This window comes from Chlorocebus sabaeus, chromosome 23 (genome assembly GCF_047675955.1).
Source record: "Chlorocebus sabaeus isolate Y175 chromosome 23, mChlSab1.0.hap1, whole genome shotgun sequence".
Taxonomy (NCBI): Eukaryota; Metazoa; Chordata; class Mammalia; order Primates; family Cercopithecidae; genus Chlorocebus; species Chlorocebus sabaeus.
This window is the reverse complement of record NC_132926.1, coordinates 84,842,505-84,869,044: the sequence shown is the minus strand read 5'-3', so window position 1 is coordinate 84,869,044 and position 26,540 is coordinate 84,842,505. Positions and strand designations below refer to the sequence as shown.

At 46.0% G+C, this 26,540-nt stretch overlaps 1 pseudogene; it reads left to right on the top strand.

The window, feature by feature from the left end:
* The first annotated feature begins 24,673 nt into the window (after positions 1 to 24,673).
* Positions 24,674 to 25,604, top strand: LOC140709889 (uncharacterized; annotated as a pseudogene).
* Positions 25,605 to 26,540: the final 936 nt, after the last annotated feature.

The following is a 26,540-nucleotide window of genomic DNA, read 5'->3' as shown; positions in this document are numbered from 1 at the left end:
GAGAAACACCCACGGGTGTGAAGGGGCAGGCCACCCCTTCAGCATTGGTCTTGTTACTACTTTTTATTTTAGACATTCTGATAGGTGTATAGTGACGTGGCTTTAGTATGCATTTTTCTGATGGCTCGTGATGTTGAACATCTTTTCCTGTGCTTATATGTTATCTGAAATGTCTCTTCAGGTCTTTTATTCATTTTCAAAGTAGACGATTTGGTTTCACTGCTGAATTTTGATAGTTCTTTATATATTATAGATATGAGTCCTTTATCAGACATGTGGTTTGCAAATAGTTTCTCCCAGTCTCTAGCTCCTCTTTTCATCTTTATTTGCATTTTACATTTTAGTCCATAATCCATTGTGAGTTAATTTTTGTACAAGGTACGAGGTTTAGATCAGAGTTCAGGTTTTTTTTCCTATGAATAATCAGGTAGCCAGTCACTTTTTTTAAGAGACAAAGTCTCACTCTGTCACCCAGGCTGGAATGCAATGACAAGAACAGAGCTCACTGCAGCTTTGACTCCTGCGCTCAAGTTATCCTCCTGCCTCAGCCTCCTGGAGTAGCTGGGACCACAGGCAGGTGCCACAATGACCAGTAATTTTTTTTAGTTTTTGTAGAGACAGGGTCTTGAGCCATGTTACCCAGGCTGATGTGGAACTCCTAGGCTAAAGTCATCATCTCACTTATATGGGGCCAGGCAGTGGCACATGACTGTAATCACAACACTTTGGGAGGATGAAGCAGGAGAATCACTTAAACCCAGGTATTATAGACCAGCCTGAGCAACAGAGCAAGGCCCTGTCTCTGCAAAAAATTTTAAACATTAGCTGGGCATGGTGTTGTACACCTGTGGTCCCAGCTACTTGGGAGACTGAGGTGGGAGGATCTCTCGAGCCTATGAGGCTGAGGCTGTAGTGAGCCATGATCGCACCACTACATTTCAGCCTGAGAGAAAGTGAGACGCTGTCTCCAAAAAAAAAAAAAAAAAAAAAAAAGAAACAAACAAAAAATGCTAGAGCATCACCCATATTAGACAGGTATTGTCTTTTTGAAAATTTAATTAGTTATATAATAGACATGTAAAATGTCCACTTTGAAAGCTTGAAAAATATATAACTCTAAGTATTCTTACCTTAAAATTCTGATTCCTACCTAAGATATCGCATACTGTTTACATAAGTATCACAATGCCTACACAACAACTAAAAATGTGTATGAGGGAGAAAAATGAGCATGTATGCCTATTAATTAAGGTATATTTCCCCCTCATTACACAAAAAGTCATCACGGCAAACCCCTGTGACTGTATCTAAAGCAAGCCTACAGTTTTACTTCTCTGTATACTAAAATGCAAGGCTAAAATTCAAATACTAAACATTTCCTGAAGCCAAGGGTAGTTTACTTAAAATAAATGCTCAGGGTCTATATCAAAAATATGAAAAACCTAGCTACTTAGCCATTGCAATCTAAGTTCAGCTTTTTCTTTTTTAATTGACACATAATTGTGCACTCTACATATGTATGGAGTACACATAGTGATGTTATAATACATGTAATGTATGTGATCAGCGTAATTAGCATATCCACCATCTCAAACATTTATCATTTCTTTGTGTTGGTAACGTTCAATACCCTTCCTCCAATTATATGGAACTATATATTCTTTCTTTTCTTTTTTTTTTTTTTTTTTTTTTTTTGAGACAAAGTCTTGCTCTGTTGCCCAGGCTGGAGTGCAGTGGTGTGATCTCAGCTTACTGCAACATCTGCTTCCCAGGTTCAAGCTATTCTCCTGCCTCAGCCTCCCTGGTAGCTGGGGTTACAGGCACCCACCACTATGCCTGGCTAATTTTTGTATTTTTAGTAGAGATGGGGTTTCACCACATTGGCCAGGCTGCTCTCAAACTCCTGACTTCAGGTGATCCACCCACCTCAGCCTCCCAAACTGCTAGGATTACAGGCATGAGCCACGGTGCCCAGCCTGAAACTATATATTCTTGTTAACTATAGTCGTCCTATGTTATAAAACACTAGAACTTATTCCTATCCAGCTATAATTTTGCATCCTTTAACAAATTTCTCCCTATCTCCCTCTTCCCCCACCCTTCCAACGCTCTAGGATCCTCTGTCTACTTTCAACTTCCATGAGATCCACTCCTTTTGCCTTCCACATAAGAGAACATATGCTGTGTAACTTTCTGTCCCTGGCTTATTTCACATAATATCTTCCAGTTCCATCCACATTGCTGAGAATAACAGGACTTCATCCTGTGTTATGGCTGAATAGTACTCCACTGTGTATAAAGACCACATTTTCTCTATCCATCATCTGCTGTTGGACACCGAGGCTGATTCTGTATCTTGGCTCTGGTGAACAGTGCTGCAGGAAACACAGAGGTGCAGATGCCCCTCCGACACTGGTTTCCTTTTCTTTGGGTATCTACACTGTAGTGGGACTGCTGGATCACTCTGTAATTTCATTTGCGGTTTTCTGAGGAACCTCCATACTGTTTGCCATAGTGGGTGCCCTAGTTTACTCTTACTCTTTTTCTTCTTTCTCTCGGAGACAGAGTCTCACTGTTGCCCAGGCTGGAGTACAGTGGTGCAATCTCGGCTTGCTCACTGTAGCATCCGCCTCCCGGGTTCCAGTGGTTCTCATGCCTCGACCTCCCGAGTAGCGGGGATTACGGGCACCCGCCACTGCACCTGGCAGAATTTTCTATTTTTTAGTAGAGATGGGGTTTCACCACGTTGGCCAGGCTGGTCTTGAACTCCTGGCCTCAAGTGATCCGCCCACCTCAGTCGCCCAACAGTGCTGGGATTACAGGTGTGATCCACCGTGCCCAGATAATTTTTGTGTTTTTAGTAGAGACGGGGTTTCACCATGTTGGCCAAGCTGGTTTCAAACTCCTGACATCAGGTGATCTGCCCGTCTCGGCCTCCCAAAGTGCTGGGATGTCCACGTGCACACCGCGCCCAGCCAGCTGCTCTAGTTTACACCCCCCTACAGCGTGTAAGAGCTCCCTTGTCTCCATATCCTTGCCAGCACCTGTTATTTTTTGTCTTTTTGATAATACCCATCCTAATCGGTGAGATGATACCTCACTGAGGTTTTCATTTGCATTTCTCTGATTATAAGTGATACTGAGCATTTTTTCACGTATTTTTTGGCCATTTGTATGTCTTCTTTCAAGAAATGTCTGTTCGGTTGGGTGTGGTGACACAAACCTGTAAGCCCAGCACTCAGAACGCTAAGGCAGGAGAACAGCTTGAGCCTAGACCAGCCTAGGCAGCATAGCGAAACCCTAGCTCAAAAAGGAAAAAAAAAAAAAAAAAAGAAATATCTGTGTCTGTTCTGCTTTTTGACCTCCAAAAATTAAGAGCCCATTTTGGAATCTGACGACCTGCCTGATTCAGAGACAATCTGTGTTTGGTTCTACTCTGCTACTTCCTATGTGACTTTGGGAAGTTCCCTTAGCCACTTTGAGCTCAACTTCCTCAACATTAACCAGGAATAAGTACCACCTACCTCTGCTGGTTAATGCTGAGGACTAAAAGGAGAACCTCCACAACGCCACTTGACAATGCCGCCTGGCGGAAGCCCCTCAATGCGGGACTGGTAGGATCATCTGAAGCTAAGTACAACTTTCCTTTCCACTGTCCTAGGCTCACTCTGCATGCTTTTAGAAAGGAATAGCGAATAAAGGAAACCAAAATAATTGCTTAATTTTTAATAAGAAATTTTTAAAAAGTGGGGGTGGTGGCAAAATAGGAGGGAGAGGAAGGGAAAGAAAAGCAGCCAGTCACAAGTTCTAGTCCAGGGCTCATCCCCGGCCTCCTCACTCAGGCAATCACCAGTCCCCACCTCCTGGGGAGGAGTACTTTCTCCGCTGGCTTCACCTATAGGGAAGGCACTGCCACAGGTGTTCAGAAACCAGGAGCACCTTGAAATGGGCAATGTGCTTTGGGTAGGAGACCTACAATTTCCCCAAAGAAACCACGGCACAAAAATGACCCACATAGGAGGTACCAATGGCTGTAAATACTTGGTGGCAAAAATTGATGTCATACCTTCTGTACAGGAGACACACACCCAAACAAAATTTGCCAAAATAGCAGAGAAAAAAATACAGCAGACATCCAGTGCCATTCTGTTACAGAAATATTTATATCCCAAAGGCAGGGACCTCTCTGGAACACTGTCTTTATTTCTACGTTTCATGGAAGATGTTTGAGTGCACTCACGTGTGTCTCAACAAACCTCCAGTCCCTGCTCAAAACCCTGTGACTCTTTAGCAAAACCCAAAAACAAGTATCAGTTTTCCTTCCAAATGGGAAATTTCCTGACCTAGTGAAACCAGCATCAAATCCACTTATTATGAGATAGCTGATTACAGGCGAAGCCCTCTAGTCCCAGGATGACTCCTCTCCTGCAGGAGAGGGAAGGATAGGCATAGCACTGGCCTTCCAGACCACATCTCCAGGCAGTTTGCAACCATGGCTGCTCAGGTGAGCCATGATAAAAATCAAAACCAAGTATCTCTGAAAAGTGTACATGTAAAGAACCAGACCTCGGACCAGACTCAGCAGAAATGGATGTTGCAAGGTTTGTTCAGAGACCTCCTCTCCATGCCCACTCTCCCCGGGACCTCCCTCCTTGCACTAGGGGTCCAGGGCCAATGGACCGCTCCCTTACCTCTAGCCCAGTGCATTTTCAGGACCAGCTCCCAGACTGTACCAGACCCTGAAATGGATTCACTGAATGCACAATTTCTTGAATGATCATAAATCACCTAACTATAACAACAATTGTTTTAAAAGTGTTCTCTCTCTCTTTCAGGAATCGTGCCATGAGTTTGAGCAAGCAGCTTTGCTTCTCTCTACTGCAATTCTATCATTTGCAAAATGTTAACAATTACTGTGTTCAACCATAGCATTGTTGTAAAAAGCCTTAAGACCCACTTCATGTAGCCTGCCTGGAGCACAGACCTTGTCACATGGTAAATGCCCACTGAAGGTGAGTTATCTGTAGCTATTATTATCTGCCACTCCAGTGAACAAAAGGAGTCGATCAGGTCTCATCGTATCACCCTGAAAGGATGTCCATGTAGACTGCAGAGTGGGAGTAGGGGAACTCAATGTTTATCAGGTACTATTTTGTTTTTTACAATGTGTACATGTATATTTGTAGGTACACTGGAAAAGATCTGGAAGGAAATACACCCAGTGTTAATAGTGACTACCCCAAAGACACATTCATCCAAACACACAGGAGAAAAACACTCACTATCTTTCTGTCTTCCAAATCATTTGAACTATTTTCAATAAGCATCTATGGCTTTTGTAAAGTTTTTGAAAGGAATTTATTGCATTTTTTTCTGGAGAAACAAGCAGGAGCACGAAAAAGGTGGAAACAGAAGGTAAAATGGAATGGGACTCAGCAGGCTCACGAACCACGCACCTCTCACTACAACTCAACACCAGCTCTCTCTTCTCTTGGTCCAATGACCCAAGACTTAGAGATAAAATGTTTATTGTGATCACATCAATCACACCAAGGAGCTTGGAACCACCCTTTCAAACTCCCCTCCTTGTGTGTACCTGCCCAGGGCTGTTAGCTTTCCTCCTGTGTCTTTGGCTGGCCTGTAATCCCCTAGTGGTGGAAATGCAACCTGACACTTAGCCATCATCCCCACAACTCTCAGCACCACATAGAGACCAGGGCAGTGATGCCCACTCGGACTGTGATTCTACTTATAAAGCAAAGGACCAGGGGCCAGATGCGGCTTGTCTTTGGTAACTCACCAGCTGTTGCTTGAACCAGAACAAAGCCAGGTCTCCTGATGCCCAGAAAAGAGCTAGTGCCTGTCCCGCTAGAAACATGGTGAAAATGTTTTGCTTGCTGTGAAAAGACGCACTACTGGAGAAGATGGGTGCAACTTCTCATGGAGCCACTCAGCCCAGATCACCAGGAAACAGGGCTGCCGGATGAGACACTAAGCCCGTCCACTCGAAAGGAAATCTGGCTGGGCAGTAGAGGGAAATTCACACAGGTTACCCCGGCCCAACGGCAGCAACAACATGAACAAAACAAAAAATACCTGACTGGAAAGCCGTAGCCTGGCTAGCAAATTCAAAACAGAGCCACAATCCTAGCAGCACATATCACCGCAACACAGAGCTTCAGTCAGTGTGCGCACACTTTAAGTAGAAAGGTAAAATGTCCATGTTTTTGGAACAAAGGGCTATTTTTATGTGTGTGTGTGTGATGTCAGAAGAAACTGTTGGCAAGGAAATAGAAATAGGTGCCCTTACACATTGACAGTGAGATAACGGTATGGCCCTAACGGAAGGGAATTGAGCAACACCCATCAACATTTAAAATGTGCAGAACCCTGGATCCCACAATTCCATTTCTAGCAATGCATCCTATGAATATATTGACGCAAATATGCAAGAATTATGTACAACTCAGCATTGATTAATCCAAACGGTTGGGAATAACCTAAATATTTACCAGTGGGGAACTGGTGGAGAACACTGTTTATCTTATGTTTATCTTATGCCAACATCTGTGTTTTAAAAAGAAGATACATAGGCTGGGTGCAGTCACTCACACATGTAATCCCAGCACCTTGAGAGGCTGAGGCCAAGATATCCAGACCATCCTGGCCAACACGGTGAAACCCCGTCTCTACTAAAAATACAAAAATAATCGGGGCATGGAGGTGCACGCCTGTAGTCCCAGCTACTCAGGAGGTTGAGGCAGGAGAATCGCTTGAACCCAGGAGGTGGAGGTTGCAGTGAGCTGAGATCACACCAGCCTGGTGACAGAGCAAGACTCCATCTTGGAAAAACAAACAAGCAAACAAACAAAACTGGCAACAGTGGTCACAGAGCAGTGATGGGAGTAGGACTGCCTTTCACTCTCCAGGACCTTTTGAATGTCGCTCATATTACATACTCAAAATATATGACTACAGTAACTATGAAAAACTGGGGAAATAATAATATCTAACACACAGGACTGCTGCATAAAGGATGAAAAACATTAATCACTATCAGAGTTCAAAGGAAGAAAGATTAATTCTAGCTTGGATGTCAGAGCGGGGATCATGTAAAGGAAGTGAGTATTTCAAGTCTTGAAGGATGGAGAAGATTTAAAGAGGCAGAAGTGTGGAGATGATGTCCCAGATGGAGATAAGAACATAGGCGAAGACGATGTCCCAGGTGGAGATAAGAACATAGGCAAAGACGATGTCCCAGACGGAAATAAGAACACAGGTAAAGACGATGTCCCAGATGGAAAGAAGAACACAGGTGAAGACGATGTCCCAGATGGAGATAAGAACATAGGCAAAGAAATTCTAAATGCAGCTCTCAGGCTGGGCTTCAGAACAGGGCTTAGGCAACAAGTTGGAATGCAAGGCTGATGGCGGGAACGGAAACACTGAAACCCGACTTGCATATCACGCCCAGATCATGAGCCTTGAATGCCAAGCCAGGGAACCCGTCCTTGATCTTAACAACAAAAAATCACTGGGGTGGGTGTGGAGGCTCATGCCTGTAATCCAGTGCTTTGAGAGGCTGAGGTGAGAGGACTGCTTGAGGCCAGGAGTTTGAAACCACTCTCAACAACACAGCAAGACTCTGTCCTTACAAAAAATTTAAACATTAGCTAGGCAGGATAGCACACCTGTCATCCCAGCTACTCAGGAGGCTGAGGCGGGAGGATCACTTGAGCCCAGGAATTTAGGGTTACCGTGAGCTGTGATTCTGTTGCTGCATTCCAGCCTGAGCAACAGAGCAAGGGCATGTCTCAAAAATAAAATAAAATGAAATAAAATCACTAAAAGTTTGTATAGACATAAAGTAAAAAATCATACCATATATGATTTAATCCAGATATATAATATAAATTAGAGGAGAAAAAGAGAAATTAGGAAGCTATTATAAGAAGACAAGACTCAACTAAGACATGAGCAAAGGCCCTGGGCTCACAGCACTATCTTTAATATAAAGGAATAAACTACCACTGTTATTTTCATGGCATCAGCAACTTAGATACAGGCTACAGTATTCTGGAACCATCTCTGTATCAGTCAAATCAGATGGCCATAATACTATAGGCAAATACCATAAAAAACACCATAAAAATACTATAGGCAAATACCACACACAAAAAGAAAAAAAAATGTAAAAACTGTGTGGTTTAAACATTAGTTTATTTCTCACAGCTCTGGAGGCTGAAGTCCAAGATCAAGGTGTCGGCCAACTCAGTTCTGGGAAAGGGACTTCTTCCTGGCTTGCAGATAGCCACCTTTCTTCTTGTTTCCTCACACCAGGGCAGTGGGAGCTCTCTGCTTTCTCTTTGTTTTTGTTTTTTTTTTTTTTTTTTTTTTTTTTTTGAGACAGAGTCTCACTCTGTCACCAGGCTGGAGTGCAGGGACACAATCTCAGCTCACTGCAACCTCCGACTCCCTGGTTGAAGCAACTCTCCTGACTCAGCCTACCGAGTAGCTGGGATTACAGGCACGTGCCACCACACCCAACTAATTTTTGTATTTTTAGTAGAAACGGTTTCAGGATGGTCTCAATCTCCTGACGTCGTGATCTGCCCACCTCGACCTCCCAAAGTGCTGGGATTACAGGTGTGAGCCACCACACCCAGCCTGGTTTCTCTACTTCTAAGGGCACTCATCCTGTCAGACCAGGGCCCACGCTCATGACCTCATCTAACACTAATCACCTCTCAAATGTCCTATCCCCTAATACCATCACACTGGCAGTTAGGGCTCCAGTACAAGAATCTGGAGGGGACATAAACATTCAGTTTATAACAATGTCTTTTCAATCCTGTTGAAAAAAACAACCAAATGAGTAGGCCAAGAAGTACCTCATATGTAAACAAGTCAGGACTTTTCATATTTCTGCTGACACATGAAGGTCAATTTAAAATGTCTGATAACAAGAGTCAGAAGCAGAGATACATGAAAGTTAGTTACTCTGCATTTTAGGCCCACATTGAGTTGTCTTCCAATGACATTGTGGCACAAAGAACACTGCTTTCTATTCCTGGTTTTGCCACCAAAGAAGCTGGAACATTTCCCTGTATTTCCATTTATCTTGAAAATCACTGGGCTGATCTAGCAGACCTCCAAGGTCCCTTCCATTCACAAATTCCACAAATAACTTCCTACTAACAGAGGCTACACAAATAAACTACACTGACGAAGGGGAAAGCTAACACTAGCAAACAATGAGATGCACACATGACAAGACGTATAGAGAAATGGATCAACCACAAACTGGTGGATGATGAGCCGGCGGGGGATAAAAACACATTCCCTAACGATGGACAGACAGGCAATGGTGCCTAGGTAGTATTGTTGAAGATTTCCTATTTTACATCTTCAAGATAAATGGCCCAATTGTTTATATTCATTCTAATTAAATGTGAACGTGAAAACTTCCTCCAGGGGATGCAGACATCTAAAAACTTCTCAATGTATCCAATTTGTCATTTGATATTTTTACTGACAAGAAAAATGAGGGACTGAATATACAAACAGACCATGCCTGATCGTATGTATAAAGACAGAACTCAGACCACAACCTGTAGCTGCCCACCCAGGAAATCAATCCCCTATCTACAGTAAACAGCCAGGAGGCCAGCCAGGCTAGCACATGAGACAGGAAGACAGACTGCTCTCTCTCCACAACCCAGAAACTAAACCACAACTCTGTCCCATGTGGCCAGGACTTGACTCAAAACTGACAGCCACCCTAATTTTGGCCCCTATTTCCAGTTAGGATAATTCAGAGAAAGCCAAATACACCCCTAACCAATCACATAGGACACCCCACTTCTGTAAAGCCGCCGCCAGCCCCCACAACAGCCTCCACTGGGAGCCGTTCTTTTCCATCCTGAAGCTTCCCCACTCCTCATCCGTCACTCACTTGCATGTCAGTCTCTGCCACACGCAAGTGACGGTGCCGACTCCCTTGCCACAGCAGCACTGAGAAAGTTGCCTCTGCCTGTCTCATGTGGGCGGCCTTCCTTTATTTCCCTCAAAGAATAAGTCTTAAATGAGGGGCTTCTCTCTATATGGCCAAGCTATACAATTCAGAAGCCCAGCATGGCAGATTCCAAGCCTGGAAAGACCATACACCCCTCAGGTCCTCTTTCCACAAAACACAGCTTCCTTGAGTTCCTCAGTCACTCCCCACCAACCAGGGAAGGAACCACGTGTTATGGAAAGATCAAGGGTCTTGAAGTCAAACTTCTGAGTTCATCAAGTACTTCATCTTTCCACTTAACAAATTACATGGCCTTGGCCAGGCGTAGTGGCTCACACCTGTAATCCCAGCACCTTGGGAGGCTGAGTTGGGCAGATCACCCAAGGTTGGGAGTTCAAGACCAGCCTAACCAACATGGAAAAACCCCGTCCCTACTAAAAATATGAAATCAGCCTGGTGTGGTGGCGTATGCCTGTCATCCCAGCTACTCGAGAGGCTGAGGCAGGAGAATCACTTCAACCTGGGAAGCAGAGGTTGTGGTGAGCCGAGATCACGCCATTGCACTCCAGCCTGGACAAGAAGAGCAAAACTCTGTCTCAAAAAAAACAAAACAAAACAAAACAAAAAAAAAGAACAACAACAACAAAAAAAAACAAAAACAAATGATGTGACCTTGAACAATTTCCTTAACTTGTCTAAGCCTCTATCTTCATCTTCAATACAATAATTTTACCTCCAAGATAGCATTCAATGGAATCCCACATGTAAAACAGCTGACAAATATTAGGGGCCCAACAGCTGTGTGCTCCTACTGCCACCCCAATTTACCCCAAGAGAGAAGCGCAAGATGTCCAGAAAAAGCCTGTTGATCCCTACACCTCAGCATCCTGTGTTCACACAAGACGCAGTGGCATCCAGACTTACTGTGGTCACCCAAATACAAGCCACGTTTTGATTTTTCAACTTAGGTACACATGGCTTCTAATGTTCACCATATATGATCCATAATTTAGAATAGATTTTCCTACACTACCCCGTGATTCTATTTTAGCAGGCTCAGATGTGCCATAATACCTCACTCTCTTAAATCCTCTTCAGTATCAAAAACAAAACTTTAATCTGTAATACAGTTATCAGCAGGGAAAGTGGAAAAGGTACCTATGAGTCAAAATGACCCTCTGCCCTGCCCCGCCCCACCCTACAAAAAGCTGTTCAGGAGTATTTGGGCTGCTTATGAGAATGCTGTCTGTATTCCCAGGGACAGACAAATGCCTACCCTGGTTAGAAGCTGCGTTGCTCAGCCTCCAGGGTAGAAAGCTCCCCACACCCTCTACCCAAGGAGAAGAGAAACAAATGGGGTGGCCAGGCTCCAGGATGTGGACTGTTTAGTGTGGTTTCTGCAGTCCAGGTCACCGCCATGGGTGAAGGTTTTCCTTCCTTCCTTTCCACCCAAGTGGCCAAGGTCCTACGGCTGCTGTAGGGTTTCTTCCCTAGGATGAGTCAGCCCAGCCATTCGCCTTCCCTCTTTTTTTTTTTTTTTTTTTTTTTTTTGAGATGGAGTCTCACTCTGTCACCCAAGCTGGAGTGCGGTGGTGCAATCTTAGCTCGCTGCCACCTCTGCCTCCCAGGTTCAAACAATTCTCCTGCCTGAGCCTCCCAAGTACCTGAGATTACAGGCACCCACCACCACGCCCAGCTAATTTTTATATTTTTAATAGAGACGGAGTTTCAACTTGTTGGCCAGGCTGCTCTCGAACTCCCGACCTCAGGTGATCCACCTGCCTCGGTCTCCCAAAGTGCTGGGATTACAGGCATGAGCCACCGCATCTGGCCGAGTCAGCCCAGCCATCCTGACTTTTTGTTCTGGCAAAATTACTCTCTTCCACGCCTACCTTCCAAGTAGCTAAATCAGAGATCTGGCCTTGGGGCAGGCTTGAAGAATCCCTGTTTTTTGGTCCTCAAGAGGTCCTACCAGCGTCTGGGACAAATCCAAGACTTGTGTTCTTAAAGAGGAAAGAAGCCTCACATATATGGCTCTCGCAGAGCTCAGGCAGAGCTCAGGCAAGGCTTGGGAGGTGGCCCTAAGGTTTGGGCGTGCCATCTATGATAACAGCTAAGAGATCTGAAGCCAGCTGTCGGGGTTCAAACTTCAATTCCAACAGCACTGGCTGTGTGATGTTAGACAACGTCCCCAGCCTCTCTGTGGATCAGTTTCCTCACTGTAAAAGGGCCACAATAATAGATCTGCTCTAAAAATTAAGTGAATTCGTGCATATAAGGTATTCAGAACAATGCTTGGCACATGGGGGAGTTCAATAGACAAGTATTGAACAGAGTAACTTAGCAATTAGTAAATATATTCATGCAGGCCAGGCACGGTGGCTCACGCCTGTAATTCCAAAACTTTGGGAGGCTGAGGTGAGAGGGTCACTTGAGCCCAGGAGTTTGAGACTAGCATGGGCAACACAGCAATATTCCATCTCTAAAAATGTGTTTCTGTAACATATATGTATATATACACTCATATATTCACAGTGTATTTATAATACACAAAATAGCAGAATACAGACTTAACTATTCACAATGGTTACTTCTAGAGAAGGGGAAATGCAAATTTCAGCTTTTTATGCTACACATATATTCTTGTATCATCTGAAATATTTAAGCAAATTGTATGTATACATTTGCCCCAAAACACATAGCAGAACAATGTAGTTTTGACTCAAAAATCTTCAAATCATGATGGAATTGTCCTGTGAAAGTAAAGTTATAGAGATGAAAAGTCTCCCTCCAGCCTAAATGCTCTTTCATATGATCTATATTACACACACCAATGCAGATGCCCCAATCCTTTCCCCACTGTCATAAGAATTTTTCAGTGAACTGTATTCCCCTTTACAAACTAGATGATAGTTAGAGTTACCAGGCAAGAACGTGGATCTAGTTCTGCTTTTTCAAAGCCCAATGTTAGTTACATAATAGCAATGCATTCTTCAACCAGTCAACTGCCCCCAGCACCTGAGCTCTCTGTTGTACACAACTCAGCGAGGCCTGGGAGAAAGCAGGTGCAAATTTCACTTACTCAGTAACAACACATCCCACCTGATTCCTCTGCTGGGCTAGTTCTCAAGTCATCTTTTTCTAAGTTTTCATTCGACTCTACCACAGGTACCTAGGCTGGGTAAAATACTTTACCAGGTTTTTTTTTTTTTTTTTTTTTTTTTTTTTTTTTTTTTTTTTGAGACAAAGTTTCACTCTCTAGCCCAGGCTGGAGTGCAGTGACACCATCTCGGCTCACTGTAACCTCCACCTCCCTGGTTCAAACGCTTCTCCTGCTTCAGCCTCTCAAGTAGCTGGGACTACAGGTGCACCCAGGACTACCACCACACCCAGCTAATTTTTGTATTTTTAGTAAAGATGGGGTTTCACCATATTGGCCAGGCTGGTCTCAAACTCCTGACCTCATGATCCGCCCGCCTTGGCCTCCCAAAGTGCTGGGAATACAGGTGTAAGTCACTGCACCTGGCCTACTTTACCAGTTTTATTCCTGAATTAAACCTGTTATTACTGTCAATAATGTCAATCAGTGCCATTTCATTCACCGTATGACACACACACACAAAGCACTCCATACTCGCTCCACCTATCTGCTTTTCTGCAATGGCCACAGTGTTCCCCATCTTACATGAGAGGCACAGACAAAGACAATGACTTCTCCAAGGTTTTGGAATTCACAATCAGTGGCAGAACCAACATGACCAACCACGTCTGGCCAAGGCCTATGTTTCAGCCACACCATCTGGTTGCTGCCCCTAAGGCTCAATGGGCAAGTAACAGATCACTCCGATTGCAGAGGCTTCAGAAATGCGTTCCACCATGGTACAATGGACGGTTCGCTCTCAGGAGGGGAGGCAGGGGTGGGAATCAGCACACAGTTCTGCTAGGTCTCTCATGCAGGGCACAGACTATGTATTTTGTGCCTTGCTTTGCAGGTGAAATGTCTCCTGCCCCCTGTACAACAGCTTTCTTTGTCCTCTCCACATAAAAGTACAACTGAGTTCCTCAGGGGAAGGCAGTGATCACTGCCCTGTGCCACACCTGACTGATGTCCAAACAGGTGGACACACAGGCTCTTCTCTTATGACCCAGGCTGCCCCCATCTGCTAAGCATCGAAAACTACACACAGGATTTGCAGAACATTAATGACATGGAGGTGACTGCTTTATCTCTGTTGAAAACTTACTACACTCTCTTAAAAAAGGGAATTCAGGAAAAGCTGAGCATTTGAGGCTGGCTGGCTGTAATCTTCAGCTGCTGAGAAAGCCTCAGCTGCTCGGTTCCACTGTGGAAATCCAACTCCTCCCTCAAAGTCCAACTCAAGTACATCTCCTCTGTGGTGCCCGCCCCTTCCTCCCTTCCACAAGCATGTGTTCCCTCTGCAGTCCCAGAGCATTCTATCACCACCTCTGGAGCCACGCTGTCCCAGCCTACAGCCAGCTCAGTGCACAGCTGCCTCTCCCTTTGTGTACCTGCAGGCCCCACCTGGGCTGGAAGGCTGCCTTCTTCTCCTCCACACAGAGGCGGCACTCAGGAACTACCGAATGAGGGAGGGAGTGGATGAGCAAGATCAGCCAAGGGCAACAGGGAGTGACCTGCAGCTCCCAGCAGGAACAGCCCCTGCCCTGCCAATCCAGAGGTGCTGGCTCTGTTCTCAGCAGGGCCGCTAAAAGCTCCCTTATAACAGCTCTAGGCCACAACAGTCAACTTGGTGTCAGGCCCTAGAGACACCGAAACGCCTAACAAATAAAGAGGCCACGTATGCAGCATGCTGGTTAAAAGCACAGGCTTTGGAGTCAGAGCTTGAATTCCACTTATTTTGTGACCTTGAGCAAGTCACTCAATGCATCAGTCTCATTTTGTCACTGGCAAAATGAGGACATTATCTGCCACACAGTGTTGCTGAAAAAGTAAGAGAGGTGACAGACGCAAAGTGCTTGGCACTTACTTACTCTTATTGGTTTATTACAAAGAAGAGAACACGGGAACAGCCAAATGCAAGAGGCACAGGGCACACCATGGGACAGAGAGGTCAGGGCTCCCGTGCCGTCCCTGGAAGTGCCACTTCCCCAGCACCAAATGAGTTCACCAAACCAGAAGCTCCCCAAACCCAGTATTTGGAGGGTTTTATGGAGTTTTCATAACATCAACATGATTAAGTCATTGGCTACCCATGACTAGCTCAATCTCCAGCCTGTCTCGTCTCCCCTCCCAGAGGTAGGGGTGGGGCTGACATGTCCAACTCTATAATCATGACTCATCTTTCTAGCAACCAGCCCTGATCCTGAACCTGTCTAGGGGCCGAAGCCCCCTGTCATCTCATTATCATACAAAAGACACTCCTATCACCCCAGAGATTCCAAAAGTCTTAGAAGCTCTTGTGTCAGGTATTGAAACCTAAGACCAAATATTATAACCAATGATGTTCCTATCACTCAGGAAATTACAAGGGTTTTAGAAGCTCTGGGCCAAAAACCAGGAAGAATACTAAATATATACACTATTGTACTATGTATCCCACTATCACAATAATTTTTTTTGAGACAGAGTCTACCTCTGTTGCCCAGGTTGGAGTGCAGTGGTGCGATCTCAGCTTATGGTGCGATCTCAGCTCACTGCAACCTCCACCTCTCAGGTTCAAGCAATTCTTGTGCCTCATCCTCCTGAGTAGCTGGAACTACAGGTGTGCAACACTACAACTGACTAATTTTTGTATTTTTTAGTAGAGACGGGGTTTCACTGTGTTGGCCAGGCTGGCCTTCAACTCCTGGCCTCAAGTGATCTGCCCGCCTCGGCCTCCCAAAAATCTGAGATAAGTCACGAGCCACCGTGGCCTCACTATCACAATAATTATACTGAGAGGATGGAGGAGAAAAACGTGGGCAACAGGAGGAGCGGGGAAGGCAAGTAGCCTGAATCCTTGTCTTCCATAGTAGGACATCTCCCTGTCTTTCACATAATCTAGAAGAACGAGCTAAAACATAAACACAGTAACCTGCAAGGAGCAGGGATCAGAGTGGAGAAGGGTAAGGTAGGGGATTGCTGGGTTTTGTCCTAAGCCTTGTTAATTTCTGACTCTTAGAGCTGTAGGCCTGTACAACTTTGCTAAAAATGAGTATTTACCTGTAATCCCAGCACTTTGGGAAGCCAAGGTGGGCGGATCACGAGGTCAGGAGATAAGACCATCCTGGCTAACACGGTGAAACCCCGTCTCTACTAAAAATACAAAATATTAGCCGGGCGTGGTGGCAGGCACCTGTAGTCCCAGCTACTCAGGAGGTTGAGGCAGGAGAATGGTGTGAACCCAGGAGGCGGAGCTTGCAGTGAGCTGAGACTATGCCACTGCACTCCAGCCTGGGCGACAGAGCGAGACTCCGTCTCAAAAAATTAAAAAAGAGTATTTAGTTTTTAAACAAAATCTGATACTTGACCAACAACAATAGTATATTAAATGATATGGTTTTTTGTTTTTGTTTGAGAGAGGGTCTTGCTCTGTTGCCCAGGCTGGAGTGCGGTGGTATAATTCTAACTTACTACAGCCTCAAATTATTGGGATCAGGTGATCAACCTCTCGAGCAGGTAGAACCACAGGTGTGCACCACCATGCCCAGCATTCTTTCTTTTTTTTTTTTTTTTTGTTTTGGTAGAGGTGGAGGTCTCACTATGTTGCTGGTCTTAAACTGCTGACCTCAGTGGATCCTACTGCCTCAGCCTCCCTAAGTTCTGGTATTACAGGTGTGAGCCACCACACCAGGCCAAAGTGGTGTATTCTAAAATTTTTTGGAATCCAACCACTTTGAAAAAGTATGGAGAGCTATAAATCATCTCCCCATAAACACACATGGATGCATATACACAAAATTGTTGCACAGGATTTTGGGGACTTCATAAAGTTCTGAAAGCCAGGTTAAAAACCTTAGGATTATACATTCTGGTTTCTTTTTTTTTTTTTCTTTTCTTTTTTTTTTTTTTTTTTTTTTTTTTTTTGAGACAGCCTTGCTTTGTCGTTCAGGCTGGAGTGCGGTGGCATGATCTCCGCTCACTGCAAGCTCTGCCTCCCAGGTTCACACCATTCTCCTGCCTCAGCCTCCCGAGTACCTGGGACTACAGGCGCCCACCACCATGCCCGGCTAATTTTTTGTATTTTTAGTAGAGGCAGGGTTTCACCATAGCCAGGATGGTCTCAATCTCCTGACCTCATGATCCACCCTCCTCGGTCTCCCAAAGTCTAGGATTACAGGTGTGAGCCACCGCGCCTGGCCCTAGATTCTGGTTTATTAAAGGAAATGCATTTCAAGTCAGAGTTTGTCATTTATTGCACAGGAAAATAAAAACTTACTTAAGAAAATCAAAAACACCCACATGATAAAATGAGGTCCTACTTGGTTTTAAACTACTTGGTGACCACCATCAGTTTTTTGACCACAGGATGCACCTAATTCCTAACTATGAATAAAGGTACAAACATTGTTTATTGGGCTTTTGGCTTCAGCCTTGAAACAATCAGATTCTCTCAAACTCAGGAATGTGAATCGCTGTTGGGTTGATGAAGCTGTTTCCATTCTAGAAATGGACCTGGAATCGTGTACTTTTCGCCTATGAAGAGTCCTTTGTGTAAAACTTGAAAAGGGAAGGTCCCAAATTCCCCATATGGTGTTTCTTCCAGCAGAGGAATTACTCTAATGACTTCTTAGAAAAAATTACATGATCAGGGCAGGCCATCAAAATACTCCAGAAAACAAAGTTTAGCTCCATTTCTGACGGACCTGTCTCCACTGCTATCAGTCTCACCAACAGCCTCACATCAAGTCAGAGGAACGGTTTTTTCATTGAAGAAGGATCTTCATGGCTGGGTGTGGTCGCTCACGCCTGTAACCCCAGCACTTTGGGAGGCCAAGGCGGGCGGATCACGAGGTCAGGAGTTTGTGACCAGCCTGGCCAACATACTGAAACCCCGTCTGTACTAAAAATACAAAAATTAGCCAGGCTTGGTGGCACGTGCCTGTGGTCCCAGATATTCAGGAGGCTGAGGCAGGAGAACTGCTTGAACCCAGGAGCTGGAAGTTGTGGTGAGCCAACACTGCACCACTGCACTTCAGCCCGGGCAAGAGAATGAGACTCCATCTCAAAAAAAAAAAAAAAAAAAAAAAAAAAAAAAAAAAAAAAAAAAAAAAAAAAAAAAAGAAGGATCTTCATGTTCCTGCCAATTTGCAAAAAAAAAAAAAAAAAAAGTTGATATCTGTTAACCAGAGGCAATGAAAAGCACCTCCCAGGCTGCTGTAGTAAGTGGATCGGTAACTGTGGTGGGAGATTCCAACCCCTGAGACCTGTGACTATGTCGTGCAGCAAAAGGGCTTTGCCACAGGCCTTAGGAAGAGTATCCTGGGCTATCCAGGGAGGTCCAATCTAATCCCATGAGCCTCTAAGAGCATAGAACTGGCCAGGCGCGGTGGCTCACACCTGTAATCTCCACACTTTGGAAGGCTAAGGCAGGCGGATCACAAGATCAAGAGATGGAGACCATCCTGGCTAAAATGGTGAAACCCATCTCTACTAAAAATACAAAAATTAGTCGGGTGTCATCGCGGGCAACTGTAGTCCCAGCTACTCAGGAGGCTGAAGCAGGAGAATCACTTGAACCCAGGAGGTAGGGGTTGCAGTGAGCTGAGATCACGCTACTGCACTCCAGCCTGGGCAACAGTGCAAGACTCCATCTCAAAAAAATATTTTAAAATAGGGAATAGAACTTTCTCCGAGTGCAAGAAGAGAAATGCACACAGGGGTACTGGACAGCCTGACCAGGTCCCTGGCCTACCTAGTCCTGAGCTGATGGGATCACGTGCAAAGACCAGATAGAGGCCTCAGGAGCTGAGCGCAGCTCCCAACAGACGGAGAGCAAGGGAACAGACACCTTAGTCCTGCAACCACAAGGAACTATATTTGGCCAAAAGCACTTGGAAACAATTCTCCAGTGAGGAATGCAGCCCAGCCCACATGGTCATTTTTGCCCAGTGACATCCACGTCAGCCTTCTGCCCCATAGAACTGTGAGATGATACAATTTCAACTGTTTTAAGTCACTAAATTTGTGGAAATGTGGTAAAGCAGCAACAGAAATGAATACAGTGATTCACGTGGAAACCCCTAGAAGAGTGTCTGGCACAGTGTTGACACCTGACAAGCGTTTCTTGATTTCCTTACATCGCAAGGCAGGGCTAGCCACACTCCATCCAAAACAATAAATGATAGACTTGTTCTGACAAAACAGATTCAGTGAATTATAAATGGCCCAGAACACCTACAAATTTTAGGTTTCAGGTAAGTGATTGCCTTTCTTTTCACTTAGAAGCCTCCCAATGCTCATCTTACTGATAAACTCTAAGTACCATGCAGGAGACTAAACACCAGACAAACCCAGCCCCAGATGCCCCAAGGGAGCCCATCCCAGCACTCACTCTCCGCTGCACTGAAATGATGTCCAGGTCAGTTTATCCCACTAGACCAAGAACTCCAGCTCTCCATGTGAGTCACCAGTGTTGCCTCTGCACCTCTGCTTCTAGGATGGTGCTTCTGCACTTCACAGGAAATCTGTATCAATGTTTGTCAACACTATATATGACAGTGTCACTTAATATCTACACAGAAAACATAAATTCTTTGAGGACCAGGGCCGGGTTTATTAGCCTTTGTACTCCCACTGCCACTGTCTGAGACATCAGAGGTACTCGGTAGAAGTTGGTGAAGAGAAAGAAAAGGCAGAGGAGAGACAGGAAAGCAGGACCAACACCGCAGACACAGATTCTGAGGTGGCTGGAGGAGAGGCAGGGCAGAGAAACTTCCTAGATGCTGGAATGGGGTTCACTGTGATACCTGCTGCTGGATTTCAAATGTCAAAGGTGACGCTTTGCTGACCTTGACCTCTGACTGCCCTTTAGCTTTCCCAACCTCAACACAGGGCACTTAGAAACTGAGATGTCAAGAAATTATGCTTCATTGGACCATGGGAATGTTATTTACATGGATGTTCATTACTGCATTTTTTACACGGGAATGTAAATAATTGAAGAGATTGTTAAAGGCTAAATCATGCACATTCAATAACTTTGTAAAATATTAATGATAACTGAAACACAAATTTTGATGTTCCCCAAAAAATGCGAACATATAAAACAATACTGGCCAATTAAAGATAGAAAACAATCCTAATGAAGCTCCCCAACAGACACATTAAAACTTCTCTGTACATTAAACATTTGGGATTTCAAAGGAAAACCCAGATTCATTCCATTCTTAATACGGCGTTTAAAAAAAAAAATCTTCGGTAATACAATATTTCATTTAAAGTTTACAAAATTCCATTACATTCATAATTTCGTTTGTTCCTTAAAACAATCTCCTGAGTTAGGCAGAACAGGTATTATTAACAACTAACTCCATTTTACAGGTAAGGGAACTGAAGTTCAGAAAGTACTTGGACTTAACAAAAGCTTTAATAGGGCCACATATCGAAACCAAATCCTCTGCTCAAAAGAACTAGAATAAGTTATCTTTTACATATTATTCATACTTATATCCTGTCAATATCCAAAAATGTTTTGAAGTAGCCTGCAATAATAGACACCTATCCAATAAAAATATGAAAATGAAAAACAGGGGGAAGAAAAACAGGTGACATGGGAGACAGACGAAGGTAGATAGCAAAGACTGAGACTTATAATCTAAGAAAACTTCATCTCTGACCTTCCAGTTCCAGGGAGATAATACTAAAGGAAACAAGATGGTTTATAGGCTCATAAACTGACAAAAGAGAGGTTGCATCAGTTCTTAACTCTGAAACACTCCTAGCAGCCACAGCAAATCTCTAGGACAACATACCAATGGCATCAAAGCAAGAGTATACTTCAGTGATAGAGTGAATTAAGTTCCCTGTTTGGGACCCAGGCCAGGGCTAGAGAAAAGAACTCTGAAATGTAGAGCTCAAAAATAAATCCTCTGTTGGCCAGGCGCAGTGGCTCACACCTGTAATCCCCAGCACTCTGGAAGGCCGAGGCGGGCAGATCACGAAGTCAGGAGTTGGAGACCATCCTGCCTAGCACAGTGAAATCCTGTTTCTACTAAAAATACAAAAAATTAGCCGGGCATGGTGGCAGGCTGCGGTAGGAGAATGGAGTGAACCCAGGTGGCGGAGCTTACAGTGAGCCGAGATCCTGCCACTGCACTCCAGCCTGGGCAACAGAGCAAAACTCCGTCTCCAAAAAATATATACACACACACACACACACACACACACACACACACACACACCCTCTGTCTTCTCCATACCCATGTGTCCCCTTCCGTGAGAGACTTCCTTTCATTTAATGCATATAAAAATCAAGCCTACTCTAAATGAAAAATACTTTGACACAGAAGCAGCATTAACTAGTTACGTTTTATTAAGACATTAATAAAATCTAGAAAACCATAAAGAAAATCTGGTCGTGTTTTGAAGCCCTCTCCTAAGATCAGATTCCCCAAAAGAACAAAGTGCATGGGGCATATAGCAAAGATCTTTTCCTAAACTAAGATAAGAATGCAAATCAAAATAAAGGCAAAATCCTACTGAGTGAAGCAAAAATTGTAATTCAGTAGCTCAAGACTTGACCAAATGGCTATTTTTAATCCCTATAATCATCCAAATAACTAGGAATAGCAGAGAAAATTGTGTCTCCTTTCTACAAAGACACATGGTTTTAAGAAACTCAAGCACATCAAATTCCCACCTTACCAAACAGATAAATTGGAAAGGAGCTTAGTATTTTATTTTTAAATTATTTATTTACCTTTTTATCTTTTAGAGAAAGGGTTTCACTCCGTCACACAGACTGGAGTGCAGTGGCATGATTATAGCTCACTGCAGCTTCCAATCTTGGGCTCAAGTGATCCTCGCACCTTAGCCTCCTAAAGCGCTGGCATTACAGGTGTAAACCACAGCACCCGGCCTGACTATTTTAAAGAATTAATTACCATATTCCTTAGAATTGTAACTCCTTTATAGGTCATTCAACATGTGATGCAATTTTTTATAAGTGGTTTGTTTGTTTGTTTGTTTTTGAGATGGAGTCTCACTCTGTAGCCCAGGCTGGAGTGCAGTGGTGCAATCTCAGCTCACTGCAAGCTCCACCTCCCGGGTTCAAGTGATTCTCCTGCCTCAGCCTCCCAAGTAGCTGAGACTACAGGTGTGTGCCACCACATGCAGCTAATTTTTTGTATTTTTAGTGGAGATGGGGTTTCACCGTGTTAGCCAGGATGGTCTCCATCTTCTAACCTCGTGATCTGCCTGCCTTGCCCTCCCAAAGTGTTGGGATTACAGGTGTGAGCTACCACACCCGGCCACAAGTGGTAATTTTCAACTATGCTTCAAACCATTACACAAAGCCAAGTACATCTACTCAAGGCACTCTCAAATTTCCATTTACTCCCATTTTACTCACCAAAATAAAATGTTGAATTGGAACGTATTTCACATGACACTTAAAAGATCAACAAACTGCTCCTGCAAAGGTCTGAGCTCAACAGCTCCATTAATGAGAAAAAAAAAAAAAACCAACTGGATATAGGGAAGATGCTACACATAAAACACAATTGTCAAGAATATGTAAGATATTGCCAAAAAGCTGCTTAAGCTTTCATCATAGATACTTGTCCTTAACTCTGAGATAAAGTATATGCTCATGTAACTAAACTCGTTTAAAAGGAAACAAAGGGGAAGAAGAAAAAGAACTTCCACTTTAGAATCCGCATTTTCAAAGGCCTCCATTATTTACACCATTGCGGGGAAGAGAATTTTTCTCTGCTATATTTGCTTGAAAGAATTAAAGGTGTAGGGCAAAAATTCTTGGAAATTATGTCGTTTATGATCCTCAAAAGTGAGAAAAATGAAGCCCAGAAGAGAAGGCCTTCCAGGAGAATTGCAGAGCCGGAGGTAGACCCAGTACATTGTTTTTGTTTTTGTTTTGAGAGGAAGTCTCAGTCTATGGCCCAGGTTGGAGTGCAGTGCAGCCATCTCACTCACTGCAACCTCCGCCTCCTGGGTTCAAGCTATTCTCCTGCCTCAGCCTCCTGAGGAGCTGCGATTACAGGCGCCCACCACCACACCCAACTAATTTTTGTATTTTTAGTAGAGACAGGGTTTCACCATGTTGGCCAGGTTGGTCTCGAACTCCTGACCTCAAGTGATCCGCCTGCCTAGACCTTCCAAAGTCTTCTGATTACAGGCGTGAGCCACCGCACCCGGCCGACCTGGTAAGTTTTAATCAAGAACTCTGAACTATGCAACAAACACTAGGAAGTAATAGAAAAAAAATTAATCTAAAAACCCTCTGGAGAGTCAAAGAATTGCAGATTTAAAATAGCATGAATACTTGGATTTATGGTATTGAAAAAGGACCTCGCATTTACCAGCATGCACAAACTGCCTGCGCACCTCTATCAGAGCATTTTTCAAGCTGTGCTACAGTTAACTATGTACTGCCCAAAGCCAACCTGTCCCTGCAGATCATAAGCTCTTAAAGACCAGGATTTCAGGAGAACAAGCAAAACTTCAGAGAGAAGGGAGCCACAGAAACAGAGTTCATAGCAATGGGTCGGCAGGAGCTGATGACTGGAGGTGCGCGGTAGCGTTGGGGTCTGGGACAGCGGAGGGCAGAGAAGGCAAAAGGGCCTGCATGACACGCTACAGGGCTAGGAGCCACAGCTGCGGTGATTAGTTCAGTTTTGTCTTGTATGCCTGTTACTTATACACCATCTCTTGTTCAGAAAGAACTTCAGGTTGAGTGTTTGAACTCCTTGAGCCTTCTGCTGTTTGTCTCCGGGACGTTTAACACTCTTAAAAGGGGAAAACTGTCCAGTTCGATTTTCCTTCCTGGGACATGACAGGTTTTTCAAAAGTTTGATGAAAGCATTCACTAAGGAGTGATTCCACTTTCTCTGGTGGCTGAGAAATACGCGTCTGAGGGGCAGCATCAGGTCTCCTCACCCACGGACCTCACCCTCGCTCTCCCCTCATAAATCTGACCTCTAACTGTAACTGCCTTGGCCTCATTCCGTGAGTGTGGATGCTCCTGCTTGAAACGCATTTTCCAGCCCGCCAAATTCTTGGGAGAGTTTCTTCCACTCTCCGAGCGCTGAGAGCTACAAAGTTCAATCTGGCTTTCCAGATTTTGTTTTTCTTCCCATTACTAACGGAAGAAATCAAGAAGTGCCAGGCAGAAGGGCTCTGCTCCCTCCAATAAGAGCCCAGCCCGGGGCCAGAGCAGGAAGCGCGGCGGTGGGACCCGCTGGCCAGGGCAGAGGTCGGTGCAGCCGCTGCGCGACAGCTCCAGGCCCACGCCTCTCGCGTCCTCCCGCCGGGCAAGTGAGAGGATAAATCATGGGGCGGGGGCAGTGCGCCCCCACCAACCGCGCCCCCGGCGCACAGACCCCCCCTACACGCGCGTCCCAGGCGGGGTCGACCCAGACGAGCCACGGAGCGGCGCGCAGCCCCACTAGCAGGGCGGCCAGGACCCACGCGCGGGTCCACGCAGCCACCTATATAGGTGACAAAACACTCAGGAAGCCGTCATGCGGGGCCGGGAAAGAACTCCCACCCAGAGTCACGGACTCCCTCGACCGAGGGTCCGCGCAGTCCCCTCGGTGAGTCTGGCGAAGCAGTCTCGCTGCCAGGGAGGGCAGGGAGGGCGGCGGAGTCTCCCACTCGCGGTGACCCGGACCCCGCCCCACGAGTGGGCCCTCGCAGGGCCCCCTCTACCGCACGCGGGGACCAGCCACTCCGCGGGGGACCGGGCAGAAGCCAGCGCCCGGGTCCATGCAGCCCCCACCGCGACAGACGCGGGGAGCCCAGGAGCAGCAGGGACCGGCCCCCACCCGCAGGGCGACAGGGGACCCCCGTGCGGGCCCACGCGGTATCGCAGCAGGCGCGAAGCCCCCGGTGCCACCCGAGCCCGAGACAAAGCCCAGGCGCAAGGACCCCGGATCCGGACCTCGGACCCTGCGGAGCCCAGCTCGGAGCCGCCACGCCCGGGGCAGAGACCCCCGCCCGGTCCGGAGACCCCGTCGCCTGTCGCGCCGTCTCACCTCAAGCCGCCGCCTCGCAGCGCTCGCTCCTCGCCGCGGCGCCTGGGCCGACTGGAGCGCAGCTGAGCAGCCGACAGAGCCGCGGCAGCCTCAATAATGGAGCCCCGGGGCGGGGCCGCCGCCGCCGCTTCAGCCCGTGTTCCCCGCTCACGATCCAGCTCGGATCAAGGAGCTGCAGCTGGCGCGGGGATGCGGCCGGGAAACACACCGCGCAGGTGCACACGGCCCCGCCAGTCTCCCCGCTCCCAGAGGTGCCGGGCACCCAGGACCCACCCCCCGACCAATGGGGAGCGAGCTGCACGGAGAGGGCGGGGCCTGGGGGAACAAAGGGAGGTTGGGCGGGGCAGCGCTGGGACTGGGCGTGCGGGGTCCCGCGGGAGGACCGGACGCAAGAGCTGGCCGGATCCTGGCCTCCTAGAACACCCAGCTCAACGTCCACCTGGAGTCTGCTCTACAGGACGCGCTCATCTCAAGCCCAGAACTCAGGCTTTTAGGGCAGAGAGCGAGAGACAGGCTCGCTTTACAAAAAGGGAAACTGAGGTCCAAGGAATAGGATTGCCTGCTGCCCGAAGTCGCGTAGTCCCATTCACTCGTTCACCTTGTCATTCAGCAAACATTTGGAAGCACGTATGGTGGGCGTTAGGAGTGAAGTAGGGCCGGGCGCGGTGGCTCGCACCTGTAATCCCAGCACTCTGTGGGGCCCAGGCAGGTGGATCACTTGAGGCCAGGAGTTTGAAACCAGCCTGGCCAACAAGATGAAACCCCATCTCTGCTAAAAATACAAAAACTTAGCCGGTCGTGGTGGCGCGCACCTGTGGTTCCGACTACTGGGAAGGCTGAGGCAGGAGAATCATTTGAACACGGGAGGTGGAGGTTGCAGGGAACTGAGATGGTGCCACTGCATGCGCTCCAGCCTGGGCGACAGAATGAGACTGTGTCTCAAAAAAAAAAAAAAAAAAAAAAAAAAAAAAAAAAAAAATTAATAGATGGGAAGTAGAAGCGAACTTAGGACTTCCCTGAAGGAGCTCGGCCAAGGAGTACCTGAAATGTCTCTGCATCTCCTTAAGGTCTGATAAAGGAACCAGGAGCGAGCGCTAATCACTTCCCTTTCCTGCCTCAAAGCTTTCATGTGTTTGCTGTTCCCCGCCTGAAATGCCAAGTACCAATGGTATTTATTTATTTATAGAAATCGGGTCTCCCTATGTTGCCCAGGCTGGTCTCAAACTCCTGGCCTCAAGCTACCCTCTCGTCTCAGCCTCCCAAAGTGTTGGGATTACAGGCATGAACCACTGTCCCCAGCCCTGATCGTCTTTGAAACGTCTTTCCTCATCTTATTTGAGCTTCCTGCTTCATG